The 14,604-nt window shown below is 52.8% G+C and overlaps 1 protein-coding gene across 3 annotated transcripts in view; it reads right to left on the bottom strand.

Annotated features, from left to right (window-relative positions):
- Tesc (tescalcin) overlaps positions 1-14,604 on the bottom strand; it is a 35,390-nt gene that overhangs the window by 18,206 nt on the left and 2,580 nt on the right. The window lies entirely within an intron of this gene.

Raw genomic sequence — 14,604 nt, 5'->3', positions numbered from 1 at the left:
TAACCCCCCAAGCCCCACTCCAGCCCCCCCCATCCCCCCCCCCACACACACACATACACACATGCAGAGGAGCAGGCTGGTGTGGAAAGCTGTTCGAGAATCTTGGAGTAAGAAATGTTCCAAGAATCTGGTGCCATGAGGGCAGGGAAAGGGAATGGCTCAAGTTTTGATCCCGGTGGCCATGGTGGACGATCTGAACCCACTCAAGCTCCCAGAACACCTCTGTGTCTTCAACACTTCACTCTTGGCAGAGCCACTTCTGAGATGGGACCCTCTGGGTTCTGGGCTTTCTAAGGGGCGCGCCCACAGGTCGGGGGCTTGTTTTATGGAACGTAGGCATTTCTAATTTCATCTGCACAACAACTCTGCAAGGGAGGACACAGGGTGATCTTGGTGTGACCACTTGAGTACGGCCACAGAGAGGGGTTAAGGCCACATGATCTGCACGTGGTGGAGCTGGGACTCCTTCACAGCCTGCTCAGCCTGCCCTGAGGTCATTATCTGCCCTCAAGGCCTTCATGGCTGGCTCCTGGGGACTGTGTGTAGCCCAGGCAAAGCTTCCCAGGGTAGTGGCTGGGCTGGGGGCTGCCGTCCCTCTACAGTCCTCTCAGCACCCCCGGCCCGCAAGTCCCCAGCTCCTCTTGCTACAGGAACATGGACTTGCTGGGCCAACTGGTCACTCCCCCGCCCCCCAACAGGCTCAAGCTGTGCGCTCTTCAAGAATCCGCAGCTCAGACTCCTCAAGCATCCCGAGCAGCTGCTGTTGGTAGGAAGTTGTCTTGGAGGCTGCCAACCTGGGCTGGGCGCGGCTCCAGGCATTAGCTCATCCGCCATGCGGCGCCCTGGAGGGGCAGCATCCCCGCCTTGCCCGCGCACTCACGGATACTTGGAAAGGTTAAGTAACCCGCAGGGGCAATGTCGAGCCTTTATGGAGGAAAACGTGGCCATCATGTCACAGGTATGTCAGCAAGGACACTGACTGCCCACCCGATGTCCCCGCAGTCCTATGCCCCAAGAATGTGTGGGAGGATGCCCGCGAGCACCGTGAGAATCACCCTGGACTGGAGACTGTCCCCTGCCCAGCAATGGCACAGAGTCACTGTGCTAAAGGGTGATGCGTGGATAACTGAATAGTATTCAGCAACGAAAATAGAAACCATAGAACAATGAGCAAAAAGGAGCCAGCCCTGAAAGAGTGAGGACGTGAGGAGTCTGAGGCCAAAGGACAGTCGGTGTAAATAATAAATAACTGGGTCCTCCCGGGAAGGCGGGGCTGATTCCACAGGAAAGGAAATCAAACGCTAATGCATCCAGAGCCCTTCACCTGTTGCCTAGGCGACTGCCTACAGGAACCCTTCCTCCTACAAGTTGCTAATGGAGTACCTCCCGGGTGGGCGCCTCCTTCCCTGCCCTTTGGGCAGACTCGGATGGGCACCCCTGGAAGGCTTCCCTCCCCTCCTTTTGGCCCAACGCAGGCAGGACTCAGCTACAAAGTTAGAGCTGAGTGGTACAGGGGGGTGTGGGTGCTGGGAATGTCCCACTTCCCGATTGGGACCCAGGTCACACATGTGTGTTCTTGGAAAGGTCACGGGGCTGGGTGCTCATACATGCATGTACATGTGTGTGCTCTATGTATGTGTTAGATCATTTAAAAAAAAAACTTTGTTAAAAGTTTCAGTCATTCTACTTAGTGGGAATCTATCTAGGAAAAAAAAAAGTGAACCCCACAGATCCCAAAAATGAATATGTCACTGTGTCATTCCTTATGCAGGTGGGGTATCCCTTATCTGAAATGCTTGGGACCATGCATTTCAGATTTTGGATTTTTTCCAGATTTTGGACTATTTGCATATATATGGTGAAATACCATGGGAATGGAACCCGAGGCTAAACGTGAAATTCATTTAGGTTTCACATGCACTTTATATAGATAGGCTCAAGGTGGCTTTATGTGACATTTAGTTTGTATGTGAAACAAAGTTTCTGTACATTGTGTCACCAGACTTGTGACATGGCATTCAACCCGAGTGCCTGTCAAAAGCAGACTGTCCAATACATTACAGTATGTTTAGAAAAAAAAAATTAAAAAGGATGCTGGCTTTAAAAACGACAATTGTGACGGTGGCACCTGTGGTCCCAGTGACTCAGGAGGCTGAGGGAGAAGAACGGCTTGCTTGAGCCCAGGAGTTTGAGGCCAGCCTGGGCAACTTATCCAGACCCCACCTCAAAACAAGGACGATCACGTGTTTGACGTGGTGAGACATTCCAAATAGTGTTTGGCTACAAAGCCACTGTGACACCGTGTTGGAAATGGGTCAATATATACAAATGCATATGTGATAAAAAGAAAAAACATGAGTTATTTCCCCCCAAATAGCAGCAATTAACTCTCTTCTCAAGATTGGAATTAAGGACTTTGTTTTACTTCATATTCATTTATAGGCTCCAATTTTTCTCCGTACCATGTATTAGTCCTAGAACACAACTCTCAGGACACATCGGGGCCCACATGGGGCAAAACATTTGTAATGAGAAGCCCTTGGCTAAGCACCACGCCCCAGGCACCTGTGTCCTGGGCAGGACACACTCTTCCCGTGTGACACAGAACAAATTGAGGTTTGGAAGGGATAGTAACTTGCTCAAGGTCATTAACTTTGAAAGAGGTGGATCCACCATTTGAACTCCGTGAGCCTTGCAAAAATAATAATTAAATATATATGGTTCCCTTTTGTGTTTGCTTTGTTCATTTTTTCTTCCTTGCCACCCATACAGTCTCCCTTTGTGTGATCAGTGACCACAGAAAGTCCCTGGCCCTGACCCACAGGTTTTCAAAAATGCACTAATCTGATCAGAAATAAAGATCAGGCCCCTGAACCACTCTGGCACAGGGTGGTGCGTGACAGGCCAGCTGCAAGGAGCACAGCCTGTGGTTCCATCTAGACCAGATGCCCAGGCAGGAGAATCCAGACCCGCAGGGAGACCTGGGGCTGGCGAAGGGAACTGGGGAGACTTCTGCTAACGGGTACTGGGTTTCTTGTGTGAGTGGGAGAATTAAATTAGACCGTGCCGATGGTGCATGATCTTGTGATTATACTAAAATCTATGCAGCACTGCTTAAATGGGTGAATTTCATGGTGTGTCAATTTTATTTCAATATAATCATTTAAAAGTCAGGTGTTGTGGTGTCTGCCTGTAATCCTACCTCCTCGGGAGGCTGAGGTGGGAGGATCCCAAGTTCAAGGCCAGTCTGGGCAAAAAAGTGAGACCCTATCTCACCCCCCCCCAAAAAAAATCATATACATAACAACAAGTCGCATACATAATCACAACAATAAGACAGGAATTAACTGAGCACTTACTGTGTCCTGGGATCTGTGCCCAACCCCACTATTACAGAGCCTGGTTCACGGAGCCCACTCATCCATGGCCCCAGGTGGGCTCGAGTCTCTCCCCATTCCAGAGACAGGCTCACACAGCTAGGAAGAGGTGGAGCGAACAGACCAGGCTGACCTAAGGAACAGCTGCCACCGAACTGTGTCCACCACAGGCACATAGGTTCTCTCGCTCGGTCCTGCCTGATTGGGAGCAGAATATCAGAAAGACAGCCTCCTTCCTCAGGGTCCCCTCTTTCTGGCACCCAAGTCCCCAGAGCCAAGGACTCATCTTCAGCTCAGCCGAGACTCCTCCCCCACATGAACTGGGAGCCGAGTCTCAAGACACCTGGGCGGCTGGGGTGCGGCTCAGTGGTAGAGCAGGTGCTTGCTAAGCTCCAGGTCCGGGCTCCCTCCACCCCCAGGCACCGCCCAAAAGAAACAGAACAGAACGCAGCCCCGGCCCTGGGTGGAGCTGGCCAAGCTCGCACACCCCACCTAGGGAGCCGCCTTCCCCTTCACCAGACCTGCATCTGCAGAAGAAGGTCCCAAAGACCAGGAGGGAGGCCGGGGACCTGGGGTGGAGATTTCCCAGCTAACTCTTTCTTACCTCCCAGCCCTTCTCCAGGGCCAGGGAGGTCCCAGTTGCCACGGACACAGCGGGCGGACTCGGGCTTCATTCCTGGCTGCTCCGACCTCCTTATTTGGGGTGTTAGATTTCAACCTGAGGGAAATGCACACCCTTCTGTGCAGCTGGTGGGGTTTCAAGGGAGGGGGAGGGGATGGCTTATTACTTTGTATCCAAAGCACCCACTGAAAAGAAGACACCTGTGCTGTCCCCTATGACAGCCACCCGCCACCTGGGGCTACTGAGCCCCTGAAAAGCTGCAAGTCCAGACCGAGGCGTGCTGGGGTGTGACCACACAGTGGCTTACAAGGTCTTCATATGGAAAATAGAAATATCCCAATGATATTTTATATGGGTTTGATGTTGAAATAATATTATATATATGTGTGTGTGTATATATATATATTACAGCCCTGGGCTTGAACCCAGGGACATGCTGCCATTGACGGCTGCATCCCCAGCCCTCTTTATTGGGAGACAGGATCTACTAAATTGCCCAGGCTGACCTCAGACTTTCAATCCTCCTACCTCAGCCTCCTGAGTTGCTGGAATCATAAGTGTGGGCTGCTGTGCCCGGAGGAAGGATCATGGTTTAAATGGACTAAATTAGAGATTAAGATTCATTTTACCCATTTCCCTTTTTAACATGGCTACTAGAAAACCTGGACCCGTCACCTATACAGTGACTAGAAAATTAGAATCAGTGCACCTCGCATTGCGTTGGTGTTAGCACTGATCTTGTCCCCGCAAACCAGCACCGTGATCCCTGGGAACTCATCCCCGGGAATGAACAGGAACGCAGAGAGATGAACAGGCAAGAGGACCTGCGGATGCCCATTTAGAACTGCAAAAGAACAAGGAAATGTGGGGCCTCGGGAAACTGTCCGAATAAATCCTGGTGCACCCTCAGGTTGGGCGATTACACAGTCTTAAGAAATATTTTAAAAACACTGTGGGACACGGAAAATAAAAACACAATCCCGGCATCTCAATAAGTGGAAACCCCAACAAGCTCTGATATCTCACTCACACGTGGGAGTTCACACGGATACACACGTGTGTGCCTGAGGAACAAACAGAAAAGGGGGGACAGCAAAAGAGGGGGTCTGCGCACGGTGGATGGCAAGACAGCCCTCCCTCTCAGCCCTTGGTCTTTCTTTAACTTTCTCTGCAATTAACAGAGATTTCTTGGATCCTTTTTTTTTTTTTTAACCTTGACAGTAACAATGAAGAACAAGAGTTGGTGGAGGCTGTGGGGTAATCAGAACTCTTACATTACTGGTCACGTGGACGGTGGCACAGGCACAGTGGAAAGAGTTTGGCATTTCAATTAATTAAACAGAATTACCACGTGACCTATTCATTCCACTTCAAAGAATATACCCAAGATAAACAGACACACACACACACACACACACACACACCCCCGAAACCTGGGAAATCGATGTCGTCACACAGCACTAGTCCCCAGCGCTCAAGGTGGAAATAACCCGAACGGCCATCAACCAATAAGTGGATCAACAAAATGGAGGCTATTCATACGATGGAGGCCAGACAGACAGATGCACAGGACAGAGCCCTGGTCTGTTGGAAACGTGTGTCACCTTATCCGGATCCAGGACAAGGCTGTGTCTACTGGCCAAACAGCTCTGTGGCCAGAGAGGAGATGCCAGTTCACTGGGCTGGGACAGTGGGGGATGCCTGGCGGGGTCCCAGAGGCTATGGAGAGAGCAGGGGACAGGGCAGAGACTGGATATAGCTCAGGGAGCTGTGAGGCCTTCAGGATACAGGGAGGGAGCGAGGGACACAGCAGCAGAAGGTGGCAAGACAGGTCAGGGAGGCCCTTTTTCATCCGGCTCAGGCACATGGACTCCCCCTTGAGTGGACAGAGGACACCAAGCCAGGAACAAGCCCCAATGCACCTGCCAATACATTGGAGCCCGATGCAGAGGGCCGGACCAGGACCTGGTTGGGAGCCCCGAGGTAGGGCACAGAGGCTCTGGACACAGAGGCGACAGGGGCAGCAAAGAGCCTGCCCCTGCTTCCCCCAGAGCCACCTGCCACCTGCTGTCTCCAACGCCTTCGGCCTCAACACAGCCCCCAGGATGCCCAGGGGCATCACCTGGTAGGTCTCAGGGACTTCAAAGCCCCCAGGGCTGGCACCTGCAGTCTCTCAGCAGACAGGCCAGGGACACAGAGGGGAGCCAGGCCACACCAGGGCGGGTCACCCTGCCAAGAGATGCTGGTCAGATCCCCAGCTTCAGTCCTTCTGAACGGCCCCCTGAGCGAGCCACCGAGCCCCCAGCGGCTGGTCCATCCTCAAGGACCCAGGATGACGGCAGCACCCCCTGGACAGGTCACTGGGGATGGAAACCGCCCCGCGGCACATGCGCACTCCTCCACCACCTCCTCAACCCGGCATACGGAAAATCAAAGGGTGGGTGGAAGGGAATGGGCGATGGGAGGAACCAAGCCCTGACACAGGCTGCCACTCCGGGAAGGTTCCGTGAAGCGCTGGAGGCAGGCGCTTCCATTTGAGTGACATGTCCGAACTTGAACTTGACGGAGCCATAGAAACAGCAAGTGGCTCTGCGGTTGCCAAGGGCTGAGGGAGGAGGGAGCAGCGACTGCTAAGGGTACAGGGTCTCTTTGGGGAGTGATGGGTGGTGACAGATGACACATCGTTGCAGATGCACCTAGCTAGCGCCATCCATAGAGTTGTATCTTTTTAAAGTGGTGAACATGGTAAGTTTTCTGTTACATGAATTTTCGCCCCAATTTTTCAAAAAGAAAAGAAAATCACATCCATACTAGCCGGCTCTGGCGGGAGGAGGGTGTGACACTGGAGTTGCCATGGCAGTTATTATTTATGCCCCTGAGTGATCCCATGGCTGTTGGCTGTCCCCTGGCTCCAGGCTGGGGGGAGGCGCAGCTTGCTGTGTGCCACCTGGGGCTACAGCCAAAGCAATGCCTAACCCTGGGCTCTGAGAGATGCAGGGAGGGACGAGCCTCCTCGGTCTCAGGAGCTGGGTGCCCCTTGCACCCCGATGCCCCCCGCCCTGCAGCGGGCTTCTCTTCTCTTCCACCTGCCTTGTCCTTGGAAGCCAAATGCCTGCACATCTGACTGCATCTGGTCGCTGGGACTTTAACAAGATGCATTTGAGCGTACTTGGCCTCGAGAAGGGGGTTCTCAAACCCGACTCGGTTCTGCACCGCGCAGGCAGCGCGTGGTGATTGATTGCTGGTTTTCAGGAGGCACCTTAAGCCCCAGCTGAGGCCAGCTTCAACCCAGCCACGGGATTCCCAGCAACCACCGCCCCAGGGCCACCTCTGCACCACGGTGACATGATCATCTCTGGTAACCAGAGGTCTTGCTAAGATCTGTGGGCTTTTTTCTACACAGAAAAAAAAAAAAAAATCCCTGGGGGCAGAGTGAACCAAGTTGACTTTTGAACATATCCTGCTCTCATGAGCAACTTGGAAAGCTGTCAGAGTGGGCGAGCGAGCCTCAAAAATTCACAGTCTGTGCTTGTTCAGCTCTGCTCGTCTTCCTACAGGTCTGTCTTTACCATTTGCCTTTTAGCGGTGATGATAACTACCAGGTGTTAGCACTGACTCAGAGGCGGGCATTCAGCCAAGCGCCTGGCAGGCATGATCTCAGTTCTTGTAACAAGTGCCTGCCTCCGAGGACGTTCTCAGCACCCATTGTACAGACCAGGAAACTGAGTCTCAGAGAGGTCGAATCACTTGCTGAAGGCCACACAGCCAAGAGCAGCCGAACTGGGATTTAAAACAGGGTCTGTGTGGTTCCAGAACCTGCTCTCATAACCACTTGGCTATACTCCGTGTCAAAACTGAGAAGCGACTAGAACAATGAATTCGTGTCATTTATGTGATTAAGAAAACAAGGGTGAGTGTTCAATAAAAAGACTCAAGGTGCAGAAGGGGAGGAGAAAAAGCCTCCATGAGTTAGTAAAGATTTGGAGAGTGGGTGTCTTTCAGAGAATCTACGCAGCTGGTTTTCACATCCTTCCAGAACTATCTTCAGCTCCAGATTTATCCTGAGGCCAAATTAAGTGGAGCCGGACTTATCTAAAGTAAAAGGATTATTGTGGTAGGACATAAAGGGCGGCAGCTCGTTCTACTTGATGCTAATTCAGACTCTCCCCGGCACTAGAGATGCCTGAAACCCTGGAGAAATCAAGAAACAGGCGATGTTATGCTGAGCTTAAGAGCAAGGGACATCCTAGGTGCCAAAGCCGTGTTGGGGTGGGGGGGACACTGAGACCCAGCAGGGTGAGGGACAGATGTGACTGAGGTGTCCAGGGATGTTAGAATGGTCACAGGCCCTGACAGCTAAAGATGGGGGCTTCAATTCCACGGAGTGACCAGGGTGGCCTTGGGCTTGTATGAACTTGAACTGAGGTCTCTGCAAAAAGAAATAAATCTGGAACTGAAAATGTTGCCACTCCTTGTAAGAAAATGTTCCCCACCAGTCCAGAGAACAAGAAGGACACTTATTAGGGAACAATAAGGACTCAGTTGGAAGGAGGCAAGGGAAAGGGTAGCTTCTTGGGAGGGATCAATTCTCTGAGCCTGCGTCACACTGCAGTGGTGCAGGCGGCCCACACTGAGAAGCTCTGGGTATGTGGTGCTGGGGACGGAGCCCAGGGCCTTTCACATGCTAGGCAAGGGCTCTACCACTGAGCTACACTGCCAGCCCTAAATTTAGAAAGTAGAAAGTGTTTCCAACCTGGCGAAAACTCTAAGGTATGTACAGATACAAAGCACCAGGTGAGGCCCTTCTCTGATGCAGGGCACGTGGGTGTCCTGTGGGAGTGGAGGGAGTCCAAAGAGAAGCTCATCATCAAAACCAATGCACGTGAGCAAATGAGCCTCCCTAAGGGAGAGCCAGACACAGTTCACCAAAGGAACAGCACCCCAAGAAGGCAAAACAGAAGAAACAGGCCTTAAATCATTACAAAGAATGAAAGTTCTGTACCCTATGAAAAAGAGGTGAGTTTTAAAATATAGGATTTATAAACATTTTTTTTTTTGGAATCATCGGAATTACAATGAAGCAGCCAGGGGAAGGCAGTAGCATTGTGATAGCTAAAGAAAGAATTAGTGAACTAGAAGACTGATCCAAGGAACGGATCCTGAACAGAGCATCGAACAATAGAACATGTGAAAGAAAAGTCAAGAGGCATTCAGGACAGAGACAGATGGTCCATCATATTTCTAACAGGAACTACTGAGGAAGAAGATAAAGAGTGAAGAGAAGATTATGAGTCTTCTAGAATGGAAAGGAACAAAACCTTCCAAGGTAGAATAAATAAAAACAAATCCACACCTAAGCAGCATACACAGAATACCAACAAAAACTTAAAAACAGGAAAGGGCTGGGGTGTAGCTCAGTAATAAAGCACCTGCTTAGCATATGTGAGGCCCTGGATTCCATCCCCAGTGCTACAAAAAAAAAAAAAAGCCAGATGTGGTTGTAATCCCAGCTATTCAGGAGGCTGAGATGGGAGGATCTTGAGTTCAAGGCTAGCCTGGGCTCAACTTAGCAAGATGCTTTCTCAAACTAAAAAGGAGTCCTGGGGGTGTAGCTCAGTGGTAAGTATCCCTGGGTTCAATCCCCTATATGGGGAAAAAACAACAAAACAAAAACACCAGAGAGAAAAAATAGGTTTCTACAAAGAAACGTCAATTAAAGAACTTATTTCTCAACAACAACGAGACCCATAAAAGCACTGAGAGAGAATACCCGGGAACCTCAAATTTTATACCCAGCCAAATGATCATTTGTGTCTGCTAGCAAAAGGCACTTTCCAACCAAGTTTATAAGTCCCAGAACCCTGCTAAAAAGTCTAAGGAAAAGTATATTTTAAAAAAATCCATAAGGAAGAGTGGTAATAAGAATTTACTTCCACCTAAAACAAAAATGAATGTTTTTAAAATAAAGGAAAATACTACAGTGATACAAATTAAAGCACATTAAGACTCTTTGTCATTGGCACAGGGCAGAGAGGATTCCCTTTAGGTATGTCAAAGATGGCAAACATGTCCAAAGTGGAATGAATTACTGAAGAGAGGTACAGAATGCACACTTAAAAAGGAGATCTGTGGCCAATTTCAGAAAGGTTTGCCATCAAAACAACACAGGTTGCGTAAACCATATCCAAAAAGATCTGGGCCAAAGTGCTTTGGATTTTGGATTTTCTATCCCTATAATGGGAACTTGGGGGATGGGACCCAAATCTAAACATGAAATCCATTTATGTTTCACATACACCTTATATATGTAAGCTGAGCCATTCTAGACAGCATTTCTAATTCACCTCTGTTTTGACTGCAACCCATCATGTGAAGTCAGCATGGAATTTTCCTTTTGGGAAATTAATGAATCAAAAGTTCATATTTTAGATTTTCACATTAGGCTTGCTCAATCTGTCCCTGCCAATAACCACGGAGCATTTGGGTTTTACCCACATTCTTGTTAGGTACACAGGGTGATGCAAGTTCCACCTTTATTCCCAATTAACAGATGGGAAAACCGAGGCTCAGGGAGGCAAAGTTCTTTGCCTGCACAGTAAGAGGCAGCCCCATGGTTTGAGGCGGTATCTAACTGCTGGTAAAGGGCAAGGTGGGAGAGGCCAGTGTGTCTGCCACTGTGGGACTCTGACTGAGGTCCTGGGGCTGCAGGTGAGGTGAAGCAAGGGACCTCCTGAGAACTACCAGGTGGGTAAAGCCTGCGAAGTCGGTGCTTACTTGAGGGTCTTTGATCACTGGGACCCTGGCTCGAGTGCTCAGGAGGAGCCGTGGGAAGTCCTTGAACCTCCACCCAAGGGGCCAGGTGTGCCCTGTGGCCACCTCCAGGTATAGCCAGCTGTCTCTCTCCACCACTGCTTGGAGATTCGACCTCACCAGAAGGACCCAGGTCTCCTGCTGGCCACCTGTCCCTCCTCCCAGAGGCCCCGAGACCACCTCTGCCGGATCCTTCTCACCTCCCAGGGAGCTGTGCCCAGAACGGAAGGCTGGCTGCTGACCGTGTGCCCATCTGCAAAGGTCACACAGCAGGGACAACAAAGGACCTTTCTGTTCTAGTGCTTAAGGTAGCTGCTGGCGGAAATCACCCCTCAACCTTCTGGTGTCATGAATTAATGATCAAGGCAGTCAGGCAGGCTGGGCGGCAGGAGCAGGGCACAGAGCTCCTCCTCCCCTGTCCCTCGGCCTCGCAGCCGGGTTGGCCCAGCCTGGGCAGGAAGAGCCTGGGACTTTCTGGAGTGGCAGGCACTTTAGAGCCAGTTGCAAATGCCCCCTCCAGGGCTTGGGCTACAGGTACCGAACTGCTCTGCAGAAGGAAACGCTTCTAACCAACGCGGGGTGTGTGCCGTGGCTATGTGGCGCAGGACGTCTGAGTGTTGAACGGTCCCTGCTGCGTTCGGGGACATTAACTCATCACACACGACAAACATCTCCTACCAGTGGGGGTGGGCGGCAAGGAGGAAGGATGCAGAGGGATCCCATTACCCTCCGGCAACAGGCAAGAGCCCGAGTGCACTGCCCCTCGCTGTCATTCAGGGACAGCACACATGTTCCCAGAACAGACATGAGCCACCCAGTGAGACTCCTGCACATTCCTGCCTCGTCCTCCCAGAGGTGGCCCCCCACGCACTCATGCTGCCCACCATTGAGGTGCAGATTCTAGAACTTTCTGCATTATTCACCACCAGTCTGTCTGCCTCAAGGCCCAATTCTCCTCTGGCCAACTGGGCACACAGTGTGTGGAACACTTAGTCGAGAGGTTAGGGGGTAACATTACCACCCCCCAGGTAATGAGTACCTGCAGACCTGCAGTCGGTCCCCAGGGGTCTCTATCACGTGGGAGTGGCAGTTTGAATCCAGCACCAAAGTGACTTCAGGCCTCGCTGCACCTGCCTGAGCCTCAGTTTCCCCATTTGTAAACTGGTGATAAGAAGATTGTGGCCCTTGATGAGCTCTTAAGACTGGGAGAAAGGGGACATCTAGCGCCCAAGAAAAAGAAGTTACTACATTATTCCCAGTGGAAATGACCAAGGACCACAGGGTCAACCAAGGCCTTTCCAAAGGGGTGGAACTGGTGGCTCAGAGAGGGCCACAGCCTGGGCGAGGCAGCCCAGCAGGACAGCAGAGAGCAGGGCTCCTCCTCTGAGCCTGGTCCACACGACCAGCTCTACAGCCACCAGACAGGGAGATGCTGGCCCAGCTGAGCAGAGGGACGGCTCTCAGCAGGGGTTTGGGGCAGAGGTGTTTTGGGGAGCCCCATAATTCAGTTCATTTGCTCCCAGCCCTTTGGAAAGCAGAAGGGCAGGGAGGCCCAGATATTTCCACCTTCCCAAGATGAAAAGGTTCTGGAGGGTCTGGTCCCCTGGGCACCCCTCTGTGCACAGATGGCCAATGTCACAGCCCCCTCACACACCCCGGACCTACCCAGAGAACTCAGCCTGTGGGGGCCGGTCTTCCCCACACCTCAGGAACATGCTGTCCTCCTCTACCCAGAAGTCACTGGTTTCATTTCTAAAAAATTGTTTTAGTCATTGCTCTCTTCCCGAGGTGCAATTTACACATGGAACCCCTCGCCACCCTTTGAGGAGCTGATGAGTGCCCTGGGGTCCCTCCCTGAGGCCCAGGTAACTCCACATCCTATTCCATGGGTTCAGGATGCCCCGAGCGTCCAGGTGAAACACCCCATCCGCTGCAGGCAAAATGCGGAGCCCGTGGGTGTGGCCGGCTGTTTCCTTCCCACGCTTGGGTGGATGAAGCAGCCTGGTGCCCACAGCCACCCTTGTCCCCATCAGAGTTTCCTGTGTGCCCCAATCCTTGGGCTGCCCCTCTCTTTCGAGCCCCTGATCTTTAGGTGGGCCGAGGGTCAGTCTGGACCTCGGGTGGTCAGTGCCTGGAACACGGAATAGGCAGATGGCCATGGGCCCAGGGTGTGCTGTGGGACCAGAGACTTTCAAAACCAAGAGACACTGCCCAGGGCTGGGGCTCTATGGGCAGCTCGGGCCACGCCCACCAGCTGGACTTGGGCCACCCACCAGATGCAGAGGGGTTTAGAGCGCAAGTGGATCCCAAGTCTGCCCCCTTCGCCCTGTGGCCTTGGGCAGCCACTTGACTCTGGAGCCTGTTTCCTCGTCCGTCCGCAGGATGGGAAGCCCAGGGCTCCTGGAGGATCCCCTCAGCCGCTGCAGAGAAGCGCTCGGCCCAGCACGGCGCCTGCAGATGACGCCTGGTAAACAGGAGGCCTCACCGGGAAGCCGGCGCTCAGCCTGCAGATCTGTTTTTTCTTTTCCTTCTGGAGCTTCTTGGCATCTGTGCCGACGTGCCTGTGGCGCTGTCTTGGAGACTGGGGGAGAAAGCAGACCCTCCACCTTCCCAGGACCCTCTGGTTGGACTTCCTCGTGGAGGCGCAGGAGCAGGCAGAGCCCGGGAACCACAGGAGGGGGCCAACTCCAGGCCCCTCCAGGTGGCCCGGCGGATCCCAGGAGCCTCTTCCTCTGGGTCCACCGCCGGTCTCCTGCGGCTGCGTGGGAAGGCCAGGCGCGGGCAGGCTCACGCGCAACCAGGACGCCTTCGCTCCAGTTTTGATGTGAATTTTAACAATCTAGCTAGGAAGCCTCCTTGGCTCCGCAGAGCTGCCCGGGAATGCTGGTTGGTGCTGCGAATCAATCAATGAGACGCCGGCAGGCGGCAGGGGAGGTGGGCGTACAGCCCCCACGATGCCCGCGTGGGCAGCTCCTGCTCCAGCCCAGGGACTGGAGACGCTGGGACAGCTGGCGTGGCCAAGGCTGGCTGGTGAAGGCCCCTGAGCTTTCTGCTGGGGGCAACACTCCTTGGGTTGCAAAGTGCCCAGCCTACTGTGTTCCCCCTGCAAACGCTTCTCTCGGCCCTCAGGGGCTCCAGTGTCTGAGGGTGTGGCAGGTGGCAGAGGTGCTGTGGCAGGAGAGGGTGCAGATAGACTGAACCCACAAAGGCCCCTCGCAGCAGGGCCAGGGGTGGCCTTATGGAAGGAGCAAGAGCGAGCCAGGCTGAGCGCTCGAAGGTGAGAAGCATCACCTTTGTGAAGGGGCGGGGTTAAGGGGAACCCTGCGCAGTGGTGGCAGAAGGGTCTCCAAACTGTGCGCAGTAAAATGGGAAGGTGCCCCAGCCAGGGGAAGGCCGTGCAAAGGCCCAGGGGTAAGAACAAACGCAGGCAGGCTTTCCCCACCCCACCTGAGTTCCTAGAAGTCCAAGAGACAATGAAACACGGCGACAGCCTGGTGGTGGGGAGAAGGTGGCCTTGGGAATCCTTCCATCTCCTTTCTCCCCACTCACCAGCTGTGGGACTGAAGGCAAGTTGTTTTGCCTCTCTGAGCCTCAGTTTCCTTACCTGTAAAGTAGCTGTCCCACCGCCTCCCCTGGAGGATTTCCACAAAGACCCGGTAAGCAGGCGTCAAAGGCTCAGCAAGGAGCCAGCAGCCTAGGGGCTCGGCCTGTTCTCTGGCCACCCCAGGAGTGGGCTCTCCCCCTTCTCAGGAGCTTCCCAACAGCTCTTATAGAAGGGTCCCCACCCGGCCCACC

This window comes from Marmota marmota, unplaced genomic scaffold (assembly GCF_001458135.2).
Source record: "Marmota marmota marmota unplaced genomic scaffold, marMar, whole genome shotgun sequence".
NCBI lineage: Eukaryota > Metazoa > Chordata > Mammalia > Rodentia > Sciuridae > Marmota > Marmota marmota.
This window is presented reverse-complemented; position numbering and strand designations above follow the sequence as displayed.